Here is a 14893-nt window from a genome sequence, read left to right as displayed (position 1 = left end):
GAATGTGCCCACATCTTTGATTGTTCTTTTGTCTCAGGGTTCACATACTTAATCCAGGTTTCGTCACCGGTCACGATTCTGTTTAACAATGGTTCTCCTTCGTCCTCATAACGTGACAGAAAGTCTAATGCAGAGGCCATTCTTTGAGTTTTGTGGTGGTCGGTAAGAATTTTGGGTACCCATCGTGCACAGAACTTACGGTAACCCAATCTTGCTGTCACTATCTCGTACAAGAGAGTTTTAGAAATCTGTGGAAAACCAGTAGACAACTCCGACATTGAGAAACGTCGATTTTCACGAACTTTTGCATCAACTGTCTGAACAAGTTCGTCAGTCACCAATGATGGTCTACCACTCCTCTCTTCATCATGAACGTTTTCTCGTCCACTTTTAAATAAACGTACCCATTCACGGACAACTCCTTCACTCATAACTCTTGGTCCGTACACGGCACAAAGCTCACGATGAATAGCTGCTGAGAATATCCTTTGGCTGTAAAAAGCCTTATGACAGCACGCACTTCACATTTGGCGGGCTTTTCTAGTGCAGCACACATTTCAAACTGCCACAAAAACTAAACTAGCGCAGGTACGACGTTCACTCGACCACGGCTTGATGCCGACTGACCTGTTGAGTGCGTGAACGCACAGATACAGTCGCTACTCCCCCCACAACCCGCATTGTGACCAATCGGAGGTTACTTTCTGAACTGCCCTCGTATATATCATTAATACTTTTCATCACGGTCTGCTTTATTGTTTTAATCTGTAGACAATCTGCTAGTGTGTGTGTATTTTTCCCATATTTTGCTGCATATCTGAAGAGGTCATTATAGATCGACACCGGTAGTCTGAAGACAGCAGTACCTGCACGTGGCACAACATTATGAAAAACATCTGAGATGTGCATAGGTGCTCTCGAAAGGAGCAAGATCTGGAAAAAAAACTCAATTAATAACAAACAGCAGGTTGCACAAAGTTCATGCAAAAAAGTTCTGTGCAGTAATCGAGGAGGAAAATCCAAATGTGGTTAAAGTATGTTTTGATATACAAGAGAACCCGCTAATACCAAAGCTCTCCCTAGGTGAAGTATTCTATTTGAGACAGGTTCGGATATAAAATTTTTGCATTATGATTCACTCCCAAGCACAGACAAAGGAAATGATTGCTTTTTATAGTCGGCTTCAGACAGGACGGAAAGGATGCAACCGAGTAGCTCCTTCTCTTTTGGATTTTCTCAGAAACCTTGAGGTGACACTGCCAGAAAATGAACCAAAACAAATTTTCTTGTTTTCTGATTCCTGTACCACACAGTCATTATTTGGACACTAATGGTCTTCACAGAAGAAAGCAGAAAATTTTATAAGCTGGTACGTTACTTCTATATTTGTGGCCACAGTGATAATCCTGACTGAGCCCACACGAGTGGATAGATAAATATTATTGGAGGAACGTAAATATTCTTTCACCGACTTAATACTAGAAAGTGTCGGAACGACAACGCATTGTCAATATTTTGAATAAGAGTGGAAAGCAAAGGACCTCAAGCCCTGTGTACTAAAAGCCCCACGATCTAAAGTGCTTTCGAAAACAACTGCTCGGAGAGTGACAGCTGACGAAAAGTCTGTCAGTGTCGGACACTTACAATGGAAGTCCTGGAGAGGCTGAGGTACGGAAATCCAGAAACTGCAACTAGAAAGTGAGGAAATCAGCCACTGTAAAACAGAAGAATGTGGTCAGCAAGGAAAAGAAGAAATATGTCTTAAAACTTATGAGGCATTTTAACATACCGTAAGGAGCAGAAGCATTTTATAAGGACATTGTTGAAAGTGACCAGTACATTTCCAGTTCAGTGTTGTTGTAGCCAGTATTTTGTATCGTATTTCAATAGCATTTGTGGAAATCTCGACATCTGCTTATAGAACATTTACGGAAAAGTGCGATACTGATGTCTCGTATTGCAGTACATTAATGTATTTCAATGTAAATGAACAAAAAAGCAGCTTTCTTTGTAATTAATGTTAAAGATAAAAAAGAAATGGAAAAAATTAATTTAATGTGTATTTTAACAAAACTTTTAACTTCCATCTTTGTACTTATTGACTTCTAAAATTCTGAAGTAAAGAATGAAAAGTTTAGAAATGTCAGACACACAGTCAGAACCGTTCCTACAAAAGCTCTGTAAATGTTAAATTTTCTTATTTATGTAATTAGTATTTCATATGATATTTAAAAAATGCATTTTCAAAAAACTTTACTTTTTGGTGTTTTTCGAGTTTTGAAAAAATGCTCCTCGTTTGGGATACAGCACAATAAGAAATATTTTTCGAAAGAACTGCTTGCCTCTCTAAAGTAAGGTACCTGTACATATTGGTTTTGTGTATTAAATTATTCAGCACCAGTGGTAAATTTAATGCCTGTCCTAGAGCTAATAAGGAAGACATAACATTTCATTTGAAACCTTCAGCGATAATCTGAATGTTAAAAGTCCCATTCTCGAACTTCTGAAATGGTCTACTGCAGCCACTTCCACATTTTGTGTCACTGTAAATCTGCTAACTACTGTTCAGCTGTGTCCTGTGGAGCAGTGTTCCAAAGACAACTTACTCTTAAAATATCACTACCAGGGTGGTGATGTTTGTAACTGATCTCTTAGTCTCAAAGTGAGGCATCCATTTAAGGGATTGAGAAAAGAAAAAAAAAATCAAAAATAGTCGTGGATGTAATAAGAGAGGGTCTATTTCATTGGGTATAGAGGCAAAGATCCCAGTTAAGGGAGCTCTTGCCGTGAGGCGCATATTAAGAGAATTTATAGCATGTGGCAGCAACTTGTATCTGACAACATTTCGACACCAAATGTATTGACCGATGCCCAGTGTCGAGGATCTATTCTAATGCAATTGTTGCTGAGGTTCCGACAGCATGTTCAGATGTTTTTCAGCTCACGAGTGAGTTGATAACAGTTTGAACACCAGAGAAAAGAATGTAGGTAAGGGCACCTGTACGAATAAGACATTTGGCATCTACACACGCCGCTTCATTATACTCGGAAGGCACATAAAATAAATAGTGGCGTCGCGTACAACAAATTAATTTGGCCCACAAGTTACTCGGTAGTTGTACTTTCCGAAGCTAGTTTTTTACACTGTTTATCGTGATGAAGAATAATAATGTTGCCAGTATTAATTACCTGGTGATATTGTGTAACTCATCCTTCAGTATGTCAGGTCATATTGCCCAGAGACATTGTGGTACAATTGTGAAACACTTGGACAAGAGAAAGGGGCTACAGTGTACAGGAACTTTTTTTAAATATATTTCTGCTACACCCCTCCTCTGAAAATATTGAGGTAATATGGATTATACACAGATTTTGTCTCTGAGGCAGTCAGTGAAACTTATTTTAAAATACGCTCGATTTTCTAACAAGTATTAACAGTTTTATTTTCAAAAATGCAGACTGACTGGACATTGCAAAGACCTGCTATGAGAATTATGTACAGTGCTTGTAGACAGAAAAAAATTGTGTATTTTTCTGTCCTTGTGGCATTAGAAAGTCTACTGATTAACAATACAAATTAAATCCACTGAAATAACGTATTCATTCACTATATATCCTTTCTGTGGCTCTAACTCGAGAACAGTGACTTCTTCAGAATTTCTCATTGATTGACTGCAGACAAGAGCTGATAATGACACGGGGGGGGGGGGGGGGGGCGAAACCACTGTGGTTGCAGGCTTCTGTAAGGGACAGATTTCTCCAGCACAGATCAGACAATAGCTACATGCAAAAGAGTAAAAATGTATGATGGTGGGAAATTACAGACAATTATTTTGCTGGTGAATGTGTAGCAGTAATAAAGAAACTGTGTACTCAAAGAAAAGTTTAGAGTTTTAAACATAAATGACACGATAAAGTATGGCAGATTGATGGTTTAAGCAGGATGGGAAATTGTAGAAAAGCAAAAACAAGACAGTGGGATGAAGGAGTGTTAAAAAACTTAGAAAGAGAGGGGCAATACAGGGGGCCAGAACAGGACATACGGTCTAAAATTTCTAGACAGGAAAGAGGAATGAGTTTTTTTGGAGTGTACGGAAAATAAAACTGCGTACGAATACCAAAAGGAATCAAAAAGTTGTATACCATTTTTCGTTCAAACCAATACTTACGTAGCTGTCACCTCTGTTCTGTAGCTAACAAATGACATACATAAAATTATTGGATTATAAGGATTTCACAGAGCTGCTTTGTCCACACAAAGTTTGTCAGTTAAAAAAAACACACAAAGAGTACCTCGAGTAGACTGAGTGAAAGAGGGTCATAACTTTGGAAGCTGCAGACTTCCTCGAGGCTCGGCAAATATCAGCACACTGTTACCCGCAGGTGCCTGCCACGTGTTGTCCACTGGGAGCTGGGAGTCTCTGACTCGGGCCTAGCTCCCAGAGTTGGCAGTCGCGTGTGCTCGCTTGTGTGAATAAATGGTGGGTATTTCTCTTTTGCTGATAAAGGCTGTAGCCAAAAGCTATGCAAGTGTCTTTTAATTGTGCCCATCTACAATTTAATGTGTCTTCTTTACGGTAAGTAGCAATCTACCTTTTCCCTCTTCTTTCTTCTTTAAGTGCTCAACCCTGAGGTCGGTTTGCAGCAGAGCACCATTCCTCTCTTCTGTCAGCCTCTCTCTTCATTTCCACGTACGTGTTACATCCGACGCCATTCACGATCTGTCGCACGTACGATATCCTCGGTCGCCCCCGCCATTTCCTTCCCTCTGTAGCTACTTCTGCTATTGTTCCGATGATGACGTCGTGTCGTAGGATGTGCCCTACAAGTTTGTCTCGTCTTGTTTTGATGTGCCTCCACAGAGATCTGGTTTCCTGTACTCTTCTAAGCACCTCTTCATTTGTGACTTGTCTCTCCAGCTGATCATCATCCTTCTATAGCACCACATCTCCAGTGCCTCTAGCTGTCTTCTCTCTTCTCTTCCAATTGTCCGAGTTCCACACCTGTAAAGAGCCCCACTCCAAATGAAACCTTTCACGATAGGTTTCCTTATTTTCAGACTGATGTTGCTGGTGAGTAAGTTCCTCCTCCAATTAAATGCAATTTTGGCCTTTTGCATTCTGCGCGCAATGTCTTTCCGGCTTCTACCATCCCTTGTGATTTTGCTTGCCAGGTAAGTAAATTCCTGTATCACTTCCAGCTCCTCTCTTCCAATTCTCATTCTGAGGTTCATATTCTACTCCCGTACTGATTGCCTAGAATTTTTTCCATTGTTCTGAGGACTTCCTCTAGATCATCTTTTGTCTCCACGACTATAGCAATATCATCTGCATAACGTAGCATGTCTATCTTCTGCCCATTAATTTTGATCCCCACCTCAGTAGTTTCTCGAACTTGGTCTATAGCTTCCTGGATGCACAAAGAATATAAGAGGAGAGAGAGCACATCCTCAGTCTAATCACTGCCACCTCATTCTTATAGAAACTGAGTATCACACGGATGTCTTTTCCCCCAAGCTTCCCTCCAGTACCAAATTGGTAATCCCTCGATGCCTCAGAATGTCTCCTACCAGCTGACTTCTACTAGTCACGTTGTGCCACAAATTTCTCTTCTCCCCAATTCTATTCTGTACCATCTCATTAGGTGCATGATCTACCAATCTAATCTTGAGCATTCTTCTATAGCACCACTTTTCAAAAGCTTCTATTCTCTTTTTGTCTAAACTGTTTATCGCCCACATTTCACTTCTGTATATGGCTACGCTCCACACAAATACTTTCGTAAAGGACTTCCTGACACTTAAATCTATACTCGATGTTAACAAACTTCTCTTCTTTAGAAATGCTTTTCTTGCCATTGCCGGTCTACATTTTCTATCCTCCCTACTATTTCATTTCTTAATCTAACTCCCTCAACATCACCCGATTTAATTCGACTACATTCCATTATCCTCGTTTGCTTTTGTTGATGTTCATCTTATATCCCCTTTGCAAGGCATTGTCCATTTCGTTCAACTGCTCTTCCAATCCTTTGCTGTGTCTGACAGAATTACAATGTCATCAGCAAACCTCACAGTTTTTATTTCTTCTCATTGGACTTTAATTCCTCCTCCAAATTTTTCTTCTGCTTCCTTTACTGCTTGCTCAATGTACAGACTGAATAACATCAGGGATAGGCTACAACCTTGTCTACTCCCTTCTCAACCACTGCTTCCCTTCCGTGCCCTCTGACTCTTATAACTGCATTTGGTTTCTGTACAAATCATAAATAGCCTTTTGCTCCCTGTATTTTACCCCGGCCAACTTTAGAATTTGAAAGAGTATTCCAGTCAACATTGTCAAAAGCTTTCTCTCAGTCTATAAATGCTATAAACGTAGTTTTGCCTTTTTTAACTTATCTGCTATGAGAATTCGTAGGGTCAGTATTGCCTTGCATGCTCCTACATTTCCCCTTCTACGAGGTTGGCTTCCACCAGTTTTTCCATTCTTCTGTAAAGGATTCATGTTAGTATTTTGCAGCTGCGACTTATGAAACTGGTAGTTTGGTAATTTTCACATCTGTCAGCACTTGCTTTCTTTGGGATTGCAATTATTATATTCTTCTTGAAGTCTGAGGGTATTTTGCCTGCCTCATACATCTTGTTCACCTGATGGAAGAGTTTTCTCATGGCTGGTTCTCCCAAGGCTATCAGTAGCTCTAACGGAATGTTGTCTACTCCCAGGGCCTTGTTTCGACTTAAGTTTTTTCATTGCTTTGTCAAATTCTTCATGCAGTATCATATCTCCCTGTTCATGTTCCTCTACGTCCTCTTCCATTTGAATAATATTGTCCTTAAGTACACCTCCCTTGTATAGACCCTTTAGATACTCATTCCACCTTTCTGCTTTCCCTTCTTTGCGTAGGACTGGTTTTCCATCTGAGCTCTGGATATTCATGCAGGTGGTTCTGTTTTCTCCAAAGGTCTCATTAATTTTCCTGTAGGTGGAATCTATCTTAGCCCTAGTGATATATGCTTCGACAACCTTACGTTTCTCATCTGGCCATTCCTGCTTCGCTCGCCACTTTGTACTTTCTGTTGATCTCATTTTTAGACTTCTGTATTCCCTTTTGCTTGCTTAATGTATTGCTTTTTTATTATTTTCCTTCCATCAATTAAATTCAATATCTCTTGTGTTACCTGAGGATTTCTACTGGCTGTCATCTTTTTACCTAGACGATTCTCTGCTGCGTTCACTATTTCATCTCTCAAAGCTACCCATTCTTCTTCTACTGTATTTCTTTCCCCTGTTCTTGTCAATCGCTCCCTAATGCTCTCTCTGAAACTCTCTAAAACCTCTGTTTCTTTCAGTTTATCAAGGTCCTATCACCTTAAGATCCTACCTTTCTTCAGTTTTAATCTGCCATTCTAACAAATAAATTGTGGTCAGAGTCCACATCTGCTCCTGGAACTGTCTTACAATTTAAAACCTGGTTCCGAAATCTGTGTCTTACCATTATATAAACAATCTGAAAACTTCCAGTGTCTCCAGACCTCTTCCACATATACAATCTTCTTTCATGATTCTTAAACCAAGTGGTAGCGATGATTAAATTATGCTTTGTGCAAAATTATGCCAGACATTTTCTCTTTCATTCCTTTCCCCCAGTCCATATTCACCTATGACTTTTCCGTCTCTTCCTACTATCAGATTCTAGTCCCCCATGAATATTAAATTTTCGTCTCCTGTAGCTATCTGAATAATTTCTTTTATCTCATCATACAGTTACTGAATCTCCTCCTCATCTGCGGAGATAGTTGGCATATAAACTTGTCTTATTGTGGTAGGTGTGGGCTACAATAATGCGTTTACTATGCTGTTCATAGTAGCTTATCCTTGTTACTTCTTTTTTTTTTTTTTGTTTTTGTTCATTATTAAAACTACTCCTGTATTATCATTATTTGATTTTCTATTTATAACCCTGTATTCACCTTACCACAAGTCCTGTTCCTATCACCACCGAACTACACTAAAGTTCACTAATCTAATTTGAGCCTATCCATTTCGCTTTTTAAATTTTATAACCTACCTGCCCTATTAAGGGATCTGACATTTCATGCTCTGATTCGCAGAACGTCAGTTTTGCTTCTCCTGATAATGGCATCCCCCAGACTAGTCCCTGCCTGGAGATCTAAATGGGAGACTACTTTACCTCCAGAATATATTTTACCCAAGAGGATGCCATCATCTTTTAACCATACAGTGGAAAAGCATGCACTTGGGAAAAATTACGGTTGTATTTCCCCTCGCTTTCAGCCGTTCACAATACCAGCACAAGGCCGTTTTGGTTGATGTTACAAGGTGTGATCAGTCAATTATCCAGACTGTTGCACCTGCAAATGCTGAAAAGGCTGCTGTCCCTCTTCAGGAGCCACACATGGCACAGAAAAATACATGGTACAGACAGAATGATTGGTATAGAAAAAAAGCACCGGTGGGGGAAAAAATAGAGGGACTGAGATTACAAGTCAAAGAAAACATCAGTGATGGTCCCGACCATTCCGACGACGGCAGCTGCTGCAGCCCGTTGCGGGCAAGCGAGCAGAGGGAGCAGGTTGTCGCGCTGTCCCCCCTCTCGTGAGAGGCCACAGGGCAGGGATGGCATCTCCTCAGTGACATCCCAGTCGAGGTCGGCACCACAGGTGTCGGAGGGGGCGTGGGAGAGGACGACTGCACGGGACCCGGCGACGGAGACGCATTCGAGGAGTGGAGGTGGAAGCGGGAATCCCAGATGGCGATTTGCCAGGCAGTGACCCCACTTCCACGTAAACCGGACCGTTCACGACACAGGAATAGGCATCGGTGGGAGCGGAGGAGGTAGTGGACTCTCCGGAACGAGCCTGACCTCTCACAGCTGCAGCTGGTCGAAGTGATGGCAGGAGTGCAGGTGCCGCAAAGGCGGCCCGCTCGGCGATGTTTAGTGTTGGCAGCAATCTAGTTCGGCCAGATCTGAAACCGTGAGCCCAGACAGGTGCAACAGGCCAGAACTGTAGAAGAAACAGCAGATGCGCGGTCGGATGCAACGGACGAAGGAGCATCTCTGGATGACATCCACATAGCAGCTCCACCGGGCTCTCGTCCCCCACCGGTGCAAAACGGTACGAACTCGAAAAACACTCTCGAGCAGCTTCGAGGGACCTGCCAGATATGTATTTCCACAACTGAGTTTTAAATGTCCGAATCGCACGTTCGTCTCCACCGTTAGATTGAGGATAAATGAGCGAGCTGTGAGATGGCGAACACCACTAGCCTGACAAAAAGATGCAAATTCTCCAGAAACAAACTGGGTGTCGTTATCGGTAACCACGGCATATGTAAGTCCCTCGACTGAAAAAATCTTAGACCTGCTCAAAATAGTGGCCGCCACAGATCTGGACAGACAACACTACAATAAGCCAAGACTGATTTGGTAAGGGCCAATCAAAATCGACATGTAGACATTCCGACAGATGCCACGGCATTGGCCAAAGGGAAGGAAGGCACACACAGTGCCACGTCTCGCCGAACACAGTGAGTGCAAGCTGCGTAATGTCCCCATCTGTACCCCACAGCCAATATACGTGCCGGCAGACCACAACTTCGGTCACCGAGTCGCAGTACTTTACGGCGTAAGGAAGGGGAATCATAACTCGGGGAGCAGCGTCCTCTTTAGCTAACGAAAGAGCGCTGTCAAGTACAGACAGGCGGTGCCGGAAGGAGAAGTTATTATGCGAGGGATCTGAGGCACCGCCCGGGGGAATTTTCAGGGGCAACTGTGCAACACAGAAGAGAGGACCCGAGTAAGTACAGGATCCGCAGCGACGGCCGACGCTTTCTCGGCTCTAGTGACAAGAAAACCGTCAACTGTGTTCTCGTTCTCAGTATCTAAATAGAAACGAAGCAACTCGTCCCGGTCGATTGCCGGGTCCGGCCCGATCGGAAGGCGACACGAACCTTCGCCATCGGCGTGCCGCACCGTCGGCCGGTAACGGTTCCGATAACGATAATGGGAGACGTAGAGTGTTCGCCACTGCAAACCGTGCGCCGCCTCGTCTGTCACGGAATCCGAACGGTTAAAAAGAGCAACCGACAGTTCGTGATCTGTGATTAAACAGAACTCGGAACTGTACAAGAAGACGTAAAATTTCTCGAGGGCGAACACAATCACTAAAGCCACCTTTTCAATCCGAGAATACCACTGCCGAGTCGGAGTCGAAGTCTCAGAAGAATAAGCGACGGGTCGTTCAGCATATTTGTGCACCGGCACCGTGCCGAGAGGCATCTGTAGCCAACAAGAGATGCTGACCGGGCTGAAAAGTGACCAGACTGAAGATTAGATTTAAGGAAAGTGAGTGCCAGGTCACAAGTGGGGGATCAGAAAAAAGGTACATTTTTACACAAAAGCACGTGCAGGGGATGAGCAACAGTGGATGCGTCCAGCAAAAACTGAAGGACGTGTGCAACTTTACCTAGAAACGCCAGCAGTTCCTCAACGGAGGTCAGCCGCGGCAGAGCCGCAATTGCGGCAACGTGTCGACGCGACAGCGTGACCCCCGTGTGAGGAACCTCAAAACGTAGGTATCGGTCGATGGCTAAAAAAATTGAGATTTGGCAAGATTGCACTCGAGACCTGCAGACTGCAAAACAGAAAACGCCGGACAGAGATTGCCGAGGTGGTCTTCGGTGGAAGAATTCGAAACGACAGTACCCTCGAGGTTTGACGCAACCGGCCACAGAGGCTGTCAGTTGCTCTAAAAAATGTAGAAAAATTGCAGGTGCGCCAGTAACGCCAAAAGTCGAGTGCCGAGTTTTGGTATAGGCCGAGAGGTCTACTGACGAGAAGGAGCACAGTGGCCCGATCTAAAAGGAGCTGGAGGTACGCCTCCAACAAATCGGTCGCGGAAAAGTAGTGGCCACGCGATAATTTTACGAGCAGCTTGTCAGGGCGGGGCAAAGGGTACGTATCTATCACAGATCGCGCAGTAATCGTGCAGAGGCAAAGCTCACCCTTTAGCTTCTTAACGGTGGTCAGTGGTGTAGCCCACCGACTGGAAGAAATAGGCCGAACGGAAATAAAAACTCGGAGCAGAGGGACTCCAGTTGCCGGTACGGAACTCGATCTGACAATAAATTTGTTTATCGACTATAGGAGCAGAGAACTGACTTAAGATCGGATTGTGCTGTTTGTTACATCAGTGAAACCTGTGTGAGGGGAGGGGAACTGAATTCCACGTACATTTGTGCGTGTAACTGAAGTCACTGCAGCTCCTGTGTCCACTTGTATTTATAGTGGTTTATTAAACATATACAAATCAATAAACAGTTTGTTCTCTGAGAGAATCATTGTAGAGATACAGTTTATATCCGTCAGTGCTACTGTGCCCGCCACGTTCGAAGCGGTGTTACACACTGATACAACGTGGCCTTTCTTTCGACACTCGTTTTGATCACCCCGAGGCTTCGGGCACACGGCACGCAGGTGCCGGACCGAGCAGTGCGGGCGAGACGGAAGGGAGGCGCGCGGCCGCCGTCGCCACTGTGGCCGTAACCGGTGCTGCCCCGTGTGGCGCCGATCCGAGGCTGTACTGCTGCAGTGGCTTCCCCCTCGTCCCGAACACTCGCTGTGTGCCTAACGGGCGCCGACTCGGCAGCTTCCGATACCTCCCGCTACCCAGAAATCTGATTCGCCCACGGCCCGTGACACTTCAGAGGACTGTGCTACACTGAGCACGTGTGTAATTGTCGGGTTCTCACATTGAAATGCTTTTCTGCAGACTTTCCTATCCGGGGCCAGACGAGCAACAACATCACACACCCTGAGATCGGTGTAGGAGTTGTACTGGTGATAGTGACAAATTTACAATGATTGTTCAACCCGTCTTATTCTGCAGACTGGGCTTAGTAAGATTGGTTTGGGCATTTCTAACAACAGTAAAGTTCTGCACGCTTTGCAATGACGTGCATTCTGCCACAGTGATAGGTTGCCAGAATCTTGCACATTTCATCAAATAAGCTGGCCAGTTCTCGCAAAGGCCCAAATTGGCACGACGACCTATAAATGTGTGGCGAAAACCGGGAAAGAAAGAAAGCCCTACACCGGTTTGCACTGCCCACACGGAAAACGTGAAAATGTTGCCTTAACCGTGTCTCGTACGAGCCCGAATCTACAGCAGATTCGTCGTATGCCAGAAAGGGCAAAGATTGCACTGACGGGAGCGTAACGTGCAGCGAACGTGCCGATGCCAATCTATCGAGAGTGGCGGTCAGAGTCCTCACTCGCCACCGAGTTTTGTTACGGCGAGAACAAACACAATTTATCGAATGTAGTACTTTACAGAGCAACACGTAAGATACGGGAAAGTATAGGTAGTGTGTAGCACTGAACACGGTGGCCGGACGACAGTAATACAAGTTACAGAACAGGCCGAGCACCCGTTTACGATGGCTCGAGTGATACCGTTTCTTTGGCGACGCCTAGAGCACACCGGGGGACCGACCCGGGTGGCCTCCGTACGTAGGCCCGTTAACTGTACGGATGCACGCTCTCCGGAATCACACGTGTCACGAGTGGAGGTACGTCAGTAGTGTTGTGCTCGTGAATCACGAGTTCAGTTTAAATTCTCTCTCATATCAAACGCACGTGTAAGTGTGAGAATCTCAGGTTCCTGAAAATGTTTTAGAAAGACGTTCTGTTATCAATTTTACACAATATTATCATTATGTAGAGTAAATAATTTTTTTGAGCGTAGCTGAATTGTACAGGAAGATTGTGTTGTAAAACAGAACTGGGTCAAAGTATGCTACCAGTCCCCTCTGCACGTCGACACGAAGTGAGATTTCCGAGTGTGAAGCAGGCAGGCCCGAACTTGTTCTTTAACTTAAGCAGGTGCCACTTGCACCTCCGTCCGGACGCACACGAACTTCTCGTGCCGAGCCTCGTCCAATGTGTGCTTCCGGTACCTGCAAGTCGTTTTATTTGTTTGGAATTGTGCAATATCGAGTTTTTGGAAGATTACGGGTAAAGGTGTCGACTGTACTCCCACCCTGTTCCAGCTACCTTTAACAGTACCAGTCTCCCTCTACACAAATCACCTCTTTGCCTTATTCCACAGTTGTATACAGTCCGACTGCAAGCACATTTGTACGAAACATCCGGAATTATTTAAATACCCCTAATTTGTACAGTTTATACTACTGTAATATTAGTCATTAGCATAGTGTTATCGAAACAGATTTATTTACACCTTTCAGTAACTTCTGTGCCTCTTTAATTATTAACTAACACGGACCTACTCTCTTAGAGCTGAAGTGAAGTACCTATATTATATTTTTGTATAAAATATGAAATCTCGGAATTGAAGAGTTTGTACTTTTAAGTCACCACATGTTAACGTCCGACTAAAAGTTTCTTTCCGACCTGCACGTCTTTCTGCCTGCTGCTCCGTTTCTGTCAGGAGTCACAGCCGACGTCCACTATAACGAGCCCTGTGCACACCTGTTGTGGCCACTTTCTAGTTCCGGCACACAACACCGACTGTCGCTTCTAGCAGCCCCTCGTGCCTCAATTGATAAATATGAACTCTCCTTTTTACAGTAAAACTCTTCTCGTATGACTCTAAAAAGGACTTCATCATTTGTGGTGTTAATAGGAATTTGAAAAGTCTCAACTTTAGTAATTTTGATACCTCCTGGGCAATGGAAGTCCAAAAGCAAATAGCAAGACTGAGAAGAGGTAATGCCAGAGCAAGTGGAGGAGTTGCAGTTTCCTGTATCTCCATCTCATTGCCCCGGCAGCAATTAGAATCCATTGATGATGAGTCTCAAAAAATCAGTTCTGTGTAATTTATTTAGAATACTTCATGTCTTGGAGATTGTGTGCCTTAATCTGGACATTTCTGTGCACCCCTAACTATATCAAATGAGTTTCTAACCATTGTGCATAATCCATAAAATTTTACTGCACTTATATTTCACTCAGTTATTAAAATTGTGTCACATTTTTTTACCAATTTTTGATTATTTTTTTTCTGTTTTTTCCCCAGATAGCACAGACCACCTGAGCCATTTTTACCGACGTTCCGTGGGATCGTCTGAGCCAAAGCTACTTGGTTGTGGAATGACGTGGGTCACAGGATGGGAAGAAATAAGAGAAAAGAAACAAAACAAACATGCGCGCCCACACACACACACACACACACACACACACACACACACACAGACAGACAGACAGACAGACAGAGAGAGAGAGAGAGAGAGAGAGAGAGTGTACATATGTATATAGATATCACAGGAAATTGAATAAAAGAAATGTGACATTATGAAGATCTGCTGCCATGCCTCAGGGGAGGGCACTGTTCAGGGCTCTCTCAAGTTCTCCTCTAACTTTTGTGTCCAGAGCAGTGCTACTCCTCTAGACAAAACTATTTCTCAATCATCATCTTCAGTGGACGTGCACTTCCTCAATTTCAGATGGAAATCTCTTCTAAGAGCGGGGAGGTGGAAGGAGACAGACGGGTGACACGACAGCTGTCATTTCGCTGTGGAGGATGTGATGTAATTTAAATAATCGTCCTAGCATTCGTTAACTGGGATTTGTGCGAAACTTCTTACTACTGTGGCATTTCACTCTGTGACATTCTTGTGGATCTGAACTGTCAATTGTGAACATCGTAATGGTTGTAACCGGAAAGACAGAAGGGCTCACTCTTGAAGCAGTTGCTCGTCTTAAAAGTGCTCCATTCCTGTGTCTTCATAATTAATTTGTAACTTGACTTTTGTAAACTTTTTGTTCCTTTTAATGTCTATCTGTTTTCTCTATTTATGTATATTTATTGACAGCCAAATAAAGATACAAAAAGTTGTCTAATCTCAGAAAA

General features: G+C 43.6%; 1 long non-coding RNA gene across 1 annotated transcript in view; it reads left to right on the top strand.

Annotated features, from left to right (window-relative positions):
* Positions 1–14893, top strand: part of LOC126427926 (uncharacterized) — a 23969-nt gene extending 9076 nt beyond the window's left edge. Inside the window, exon 2 of the long non-coding RNA XR_007576756.1 lies at positions 14060–14893. This is a non-coding gene — a long non-coding RNA (uncharacterized LOC126427926). The remainder of the gene's footprint in view (positions 1–14059) is intronic.

Source organism: Schistocerca serialis, chromosome 12, assembly GCF_023864345.2.
Source record: "Schistocerca serialis cubense isolate TAMUIC-IGC-003099 chromosome 12, iqSchSeri2.2, whole genome shotgun sequence".
Lineage (NCBI taxonomy): Eukaryota > Metazoa > Arthropoda > Insecta > Orthoptera > Acrididae > Schistocerca > Schistocerca serialis.
This window is presented reverse-complemented; position numbering and strand designations above follow the sequence as displayed.